The sequence below is a fragment of the Triticum aestivum genome, chromosome 3A (genome assembly GCF_018294505.1).
Source record: "Triticum aestivum cultivar Chinese Spring chromosome 3A, IWGSC CS RefSeq v2.1, whole genome shotgun sequence".
NCBI lineage: Eukaryota > Viridiplantae > Streptophyta > Magnoliopsida > Poales > Poaceae > Triticum > Triticum aestivum.
Window position 1 is genome coordinate 492,954,029 of NC_057800.1, and position 7,159 is coordinate 492,961,187.

A 7,159-nucleotide genomic window follows, 5' to 3' on the forward strand; every position below is an offset into this window, starting at 1 on the left:
TGAAGAAGATAGCGGCGGGTAAGGCATTCAATATGCAAAGCAAGCATGTGAAAGTAAATTACTTGTTACTTACCCAAGTCCGGAGCTCTCCAGGAGCATTCGCAGATTTGCCCCGCAGCGTGTCGGATGCCGCAAAATATTACCAGGCCAAGGAGGGAAGCTCGACAGAGAAGTTGTTCTGGTCCCAGTATACTGGGACCGAACACTCGATGCCTATGAGCGACCAGCTAAAGCAACTAGTCGAGCTGCACAAGGCGGCCGAACAAGCCATGAGGGGCTTTATAGTCCGGATGTGGCCTGGCGACTCCCTCCCCAACAACTACTTCGGCCTGGTGCAGCAGCTTGTAGATGCCTGCCCACGGCTGGAAGTCATCAAGCGGTCCGTCTGTATCGAAGGTGCCCGCCAGGCTTTTGCCCGTGCAAAGGTGCACTGGGCCAAGATGGACGCCGAGAAGCTGGTGAAGGAGGGGCCGCCACACGGCAAGGAGCATCGCCACCCCGAGATGTATTAGGAGGGTGTCCTGAAGGGTGCCCGTCTTGTAGCGGACGAGTGTGCGAAGGATGTAATATTTGAATGAACTTGCTCGTGTGATCCTGTATTATGAAAACTTGTTCATATGCGTTATGCAATGCTTGTTTGAATTTAAAATATTACCTTTTGTGCGGCTGTTTATCAAATCTGAGAGATGGCCAGTCGTCGGCTTCTGCCCCCATGCCACGAGTGCTGGGGTGTTCGGGATAAATCTGAGCACTCTTTTTCCCATTGTTGGGTCCTTCGAGGGAGGTGCTCAGCACAACGAACAAGGCAATCAGACTATAATGCTTTATCACTCTCACTTAGCCATAGAATTCTACAATTTTAAATTTTGGCGAAGCCCCTAGTATTCGGAAGGCCGAATTCGGGGTGCTATACACGCCTTAAGCCGGACAAGGCCGACTCCTCGCTCTAAGCGGCATAAGTCTTTAGGGACTCGAGACCTCTCGAACAGTGACCAGCTCTCGCCTTATCATGACAATCAGTTTTAGCTTTCTCTATTGAGGTGCTTAGCCCAGCTGAACCGGGGCACAATCGCAGTAGTTCTCCCAGTGCTACCTTAGCCGATATAGCGGAACGTAAGGTACCACAACATGGGAGCCGGTCAAACCCAACTATTGACCCAAGACATGATTCGGAGCTGATGCATATAATGCTATAAGTTCGGGGTGTCGCACTGTCGAAAGTGTTCGGACTTCTCACGCCGTATTATGGGGTATGCTTAAGCCCCTAGCGTATTGGCCATACCAGAGTGTACGGGTGCTGATTGTCATGGATTAACATAAAAAGAGAATAGAGAATGCGATAATAGTCTAGTGCTATGCATTGTTTATTCAATAAGGTGCGTCGAAGCAGAATGATACAAGTAGTGCAATAAGCAAAAAGTAGGACTATTTGACATGTCCCCTTCAAGGGCAAGCTGAGGAATGGTATTTAAAGCAGGAATTTCACTCATTATCAGAAGCCACCTGGGAGTTCCGTGGTGCGACGTAGCTTTCTGCCTCCTTGGTTGTTGCATCATGTGTCCGGCAACCATACTGCCGGACAGGGTTTCCAGAGATTAAAATCCTGAAAGAGAGAAAAATAACAAAGCGGGAAGCCCCTAGTGCGGTTGAGCCGTGTCTTGGGGCGTGTCGTAGTCGTGCCCCCTCCCCACCTGTGCCCATGGTATTTTCAATGCCTAATTATGTACGTGTGGCACGGATTTTGCTGTTTGGCTGGGACTGGGGTGGGGGCCGTATTGCTATGCGAGCTCGGAACGTGCTAGACGGTCTTGTTGCCGATTACTCCGGGCGCGCTTGAAGGTGTCCGGGTCCTTAATCACCGAACTGGTGGATTGCCTTAAGAGGCTGCTTTTGCGCTTCTGCTGCGAGGGCCGCAGTGTGCTCCTCCATGCGGAGAGAGCGCTATGTGTTTCCATTGACTGTGATGACCCCCTGAGGTCCTGGCATCTTGAGCTTGAGGTATGCATAATGCGGTACCACATTGAATCTCGCAAATGCGGTTCGCCCGAGCAGTGCTTGATAGCCACTGCGGAACGGGACTATATCGAAGATTAACTCCTCGCTTTGGAAGTTATCCGAGGATCCAAAGACCACTTCCAGTGTGACTGAGCCTGTGCAATGGGCCTCTACACCTGGTTTGACGCCTTTGAAGGTCGTTTTTGTGGGTTTGATCCTTGAGGGGTCTATGCCCATTTTGCGCACTATGTCCTGATAAAGCAGGTTCAGGCTGTTGCCGCCATCCATTAGGACTCGAGTGAGGTGAAATCCGTCAACGATTGGGTCTAGGACCAGTGCGGGAATCCGCCATGACGGATACTAGTGGGGTGGTCCCTGCGATCGAAGGTGATTGGACAGGAGGACCATGGGTTGAACTTTGGGGCGACTAGCTCCAACGCATATACGTCCCATAACGCACGCTTCCGCTCCCTCTTGGGGATGTGGGTTGCGTATATCATGTTCACCGTCTGCACTTGTGGGGGGAACCTCTTCTGTCCTCCGGTGTTCGACTACCGGGGCTCCTCCTCGTCATCGCTATGTGACCCCTTATCTTGTTTTTGGCATTTAACTTGCCGGCCTGCTTGAACACCCAACAATCCCTGTTGGTGTGGTTAGCTGGCTTGTTGGGGGTGTCGTGTATTTGACACGAGCGATCGAGTATATGGTCCAAACTGGACGGGCCAGGAGTGCTTCTTTTGAATGGCTTTTTCTGCTGATCGCGTTTAGAGCCTTTGAATCCGGCATTGACTGTCGTATCCTCGGTATTGTCACTGTTGATACGGCGCTTGTGTTTGTTGCAACGTGACCTGCCATTGCCATCCTTAGTATCCGAAGTACCATGGTTCTTTAATATATTATTGTTGCGAGCCAGACAACTGTCTTCTCCCGCGTAAAAGCGGGTCGTGAGTGTCGTGAGGGCTGCCATAGATTTCGGCTTTTCATGGCCAAGGTGCCGGGCGAGCGACTTGTCGCGGATGTTGTGCTTAAAAGTTGCTAGGGCCTCTACATCCGGACAGTCGACAATTTGATTTTTCTTTGTCAGGAACCGTGTCCAGAATTGCCTAGCTGATTCCTCTGGCTGCTGAATTATGTGGCTCAAGTCATCGGCATCTGGTGGTCGCACATAAGTGCCCTGGAAGTTGTCAAGGAATGCGGCTTCCAGATCTTCCCAATAGCCAATGGATTCTGCTGGCAGGCTGTTGAGCCAGTGCTGAGCTGGTCCTTTGAGTTTGAGTGGGAGGTATTTGATGGCGTGTAGATCGTCACCGCGGGCCATGTGGATGTGCAGGAGGAAGTCCTCGATCCATACCGTAGGATCTGTTGTGCCGTCGTATGATTCGATATTTACGGGTTTGAAACCCTCTGGGATTTGGTGATCCATTACTTCGTCTGTGAAGCATAGGGGGTGTGCGGCACCTCTGCACTGGGCTATATCGCGACGCAACTCAAATGAGTCTTGTCCGCTGTGTTTGGCCCGGCCGGAATTACTTTTACTATATCCGGTGTGACGGTTATCGTCTCGCATAGTGGCGTGCCCTCGTGATCCATAGATCGATCTTGCGTGTTTTGCTTTGTCCTCCAATACGTCTCGCAGGTCTGGCGTATTTCCCCATGCCTTGACATTTTTATTTGAATGGCATCGGGGTGCGGGCTGATAACCTGCAAGTACAGGGGATCGCAACAGCTTTCGAGGGTAGAGTATTCAACCCAAATTTATTGATTCGACACAAGGGGAGCCAAAGAATATTCTCAAGTATTAGCAGCTGAGTTGTCAATTCAACCACACCTGGAAACTTAGTATCTGCAGTAAAGTGTTATTAGCAAAGTAATATGATAGTGGCGGTAGCGGCAACAAAAGTAAAGACAACAAAAGTAATGTTTTTGGTATTTTGTAGTGATTGTAACAGTAGCATCGGGAAAGTAAATAAGCGTAAACCAGTATATGGAAAACTCGTAGGCACCAGATCAGTGATGGATAATTATGCCAGATGCGGTTCATCATGTAACAGTCATAACATGGTGACACAGAACTAGCTCCAATTCATCAATGTAATGTAGGCATGTATTCCGTATATAGTCATACGTGCTTATGGAAAAGAACTTGCATGACATCTTTTGTCCTACCCTCCCGTGGCAGCGGGGTCCTATTGGAAACTAAGGGATATTAAGGCCTCCTTTTAATAGAGAACCGGAACAAAGCATTAGCACATAGTGAATACATGAACTCCTCAAACTATGGTCATCACCGGGAGTGGTCCCGATTATTGTCACTTCGGGGTTGCCGGATCATAACACATAGTAGGTGACTATAGACTTGCAAGATAGGATCAAGAACTCACATATATTCATGAAAACATAATAGGTTCAGATCTGAAATCATGGCACTCGGGCCCTAGTGACAAGCATTAAGCATAGCAAAGTCATAGCAACATCAATCTCAGAACATAATGGATACTAGGGATCAAACCCTAACAAAACTAACTCGATTACATGATAAATCTCATCCAACCCATCACCGTCCAGCAAGCCTACGATGCAATTACTCACGCACGGCGGTGAGCATCATGAAATTGGTGATGGAGGATGGTTGATGATGACGACGGCGACGAATCCCCCTCTCCGGAGCCCCGAACGGACTCCAGATCAGCCCTCCCGAGAGGTTTTAGGGCTTGGCGGCGGCTCCATATCGTAAAACGCGATGATTTCTTCTCTCTTATTTTTTTCTCTCCGAAAGCAAATATATAGAGTTGGAGTTGTCATCGGAGGGTTTCCAGGGGGCCCACGAGGTAGGGGGCGCGCCCCCCCACCCTCGTGAGAAGGGTGTGGGCCCCCTGGTCTTCATCTTTGGCGAGGATTTTTTATTGTTTTTTCTAAGATGTTCCATGGAGTTTCAGGTCATTCCGAGAATATTGTTTTCTGCACATAAAACAACACCATGGCAATTCTGCTGAAAACAGCGTCAGTCCGGGTTAGTTCCATTCAAATCATACAAGTTAGAGTCCAAAACAAGGGCAAAAGTGTTTGGAAAAGTAGATACGACGGAGACGTATCAACTCCCCCAAGCTTAAACCCTTGCTTGTCCTCAAGCAATTCAGTTGACAAACTGAAAGAAAGAAAGAAAAACTTTTACAAACTCTGTTTGCTCTTGTTGTTGTAACTATGTCAAGCCAGCATTCAAGTTTTCAGCATAGATCATAACTAACCACATTTGCAATAATTCTCAGGTCTCATATTACTCATATCAATAGCATAATCAACTAGCAAGTCATAATAATAAATCTCGGATGACAACACTTTCTCAAAACAATCATAATATGATATAACAAGATGGTATCTCGCTAGCCCTTTCTGAGACCGCAAAACATAAATGCAGAGCACCTTTAAAGATCAAGGACTGACTAGACATTGTAATTCATGGTAAAAGAGATCCAATCATAGTCATACCCAATATAAATTAACAGTGATGAATGCAAATGACGGCTGTGCTCTCCAGCTAGTGCTTTTTAATAAGAGGGTGATGACTCAACATAAAAGTAAATGGATAGGCCCTTCGCAGAGGGAAGCAGGGATTTGTAGAGGTGCCAGAGCTCGGTTTTGAAATAGAGATAAATTGTATTTTGAGCGGTATACTTTCATTGTCAACGTAACAACTAAGAGATGGCGATATCTTCCATGCTAAACACATTATAGGCGGTTCCCAAACAGAATGGTAAAGTTTATACTCCCCCTCCACCAACAAGCATCAATCCATGGCTTGCTCGAAACAACGAGTGCCTCCAACATACATCAGGTCCCAGGGGGAGTTTTGTTTGCAATTAATTTTGATTTAGTTTGCATAAAGCATGGGACTGGGCATCCCGGTGACCAGCCATTTTCTCGTGAGTGAGGAGCGGAGTCCACTCCTCTTGAGAATAACCCGCCTAACACGGAAGATAAGGACAACCTTGGTTGATACATGAGCTATTCGAGCATACAAAACAGAATGTTTATTTGAAGGTTTAGAGTTTGGCACATACAAATTTACTTGGAACGGCAGGTAGATACCGCATATAGGAAGGTATAGTGGACTCATCTGGAATAACTTTGGGGTTTAAGGGATTGGATGCACAAGCAGTATTCCCGCTTAGTACAGGTGAAGGCTAGCAAAAGACTGGGAAGCGACCAACTAGAGAGCGACAACAGCCATGTACATGCATTAAAATTAATAAACATTGGATGCAAGCATGAGTAGGATATAATCCACCATGAACATAAATATCGTGAAGGCTATGTTGATTTTGTTTCAACTACATGCGTGAACATGTGCCAAGTCAAGTCACTTAAATCATTCAAAGAGGATACCACCCCATCATACCACATCATAATCATCTCAATAGCATGTTGGCATACAAGGTAAATCATTATAACTCATAGCTAATCAAGCATGGCACAAGCAACTATGATCTCTAATTGTCATTGCAAACATGTTTATTCATAATAAGCTGAATCAAGAACGAGGGACTCATCATATTTACAAAAACAAAAGAGGTCGAGTTCATACCAGCTTTTCTCATCTCAGTCAGTCCATCATATATCATCATAATTGCCTTTCACTTGCACGACCGAACGGTGTGAATAATAATAAGAGTGTACGTGCATTGGACTAAGCTGGAATCTGCGAGCATTCAATAAACAGGAGAAGACAAGGCAATATGGGCTCTTGGTTAAATCAACAATAATGCATATAAGAGCCACTTCAACAATTTAATTATGGTCTTCTCCTACTGACCCCCAAAGAAAAGAAAAGAAATAAAACTATTTACACGGGAAAGCTCCCAACAAGCAAAAGAAGAACGGGAAATATTTTTGGGTTTTCTTTTTAATTATTACTACTACAGCAGAAAAATAAACTACTACTAATTTTTTTGGTTTTTCTTAAGGTTTAACAAACACACAAGAAGAAAGCAGGAAAAAGAAAATAAACTAGCATGGATATTACAGTGAAAAAGTATGAGCACCGACATCTAGCAATGAGTGTGTGTGAACATAAATGTAATGTCGGTGAGAAATACGTACTCCCCCAAGCTTAGGCTTTTGGCCTAAGTTGGTCTATGGCCACGGCTGGCCTGGCGGATATCCATAA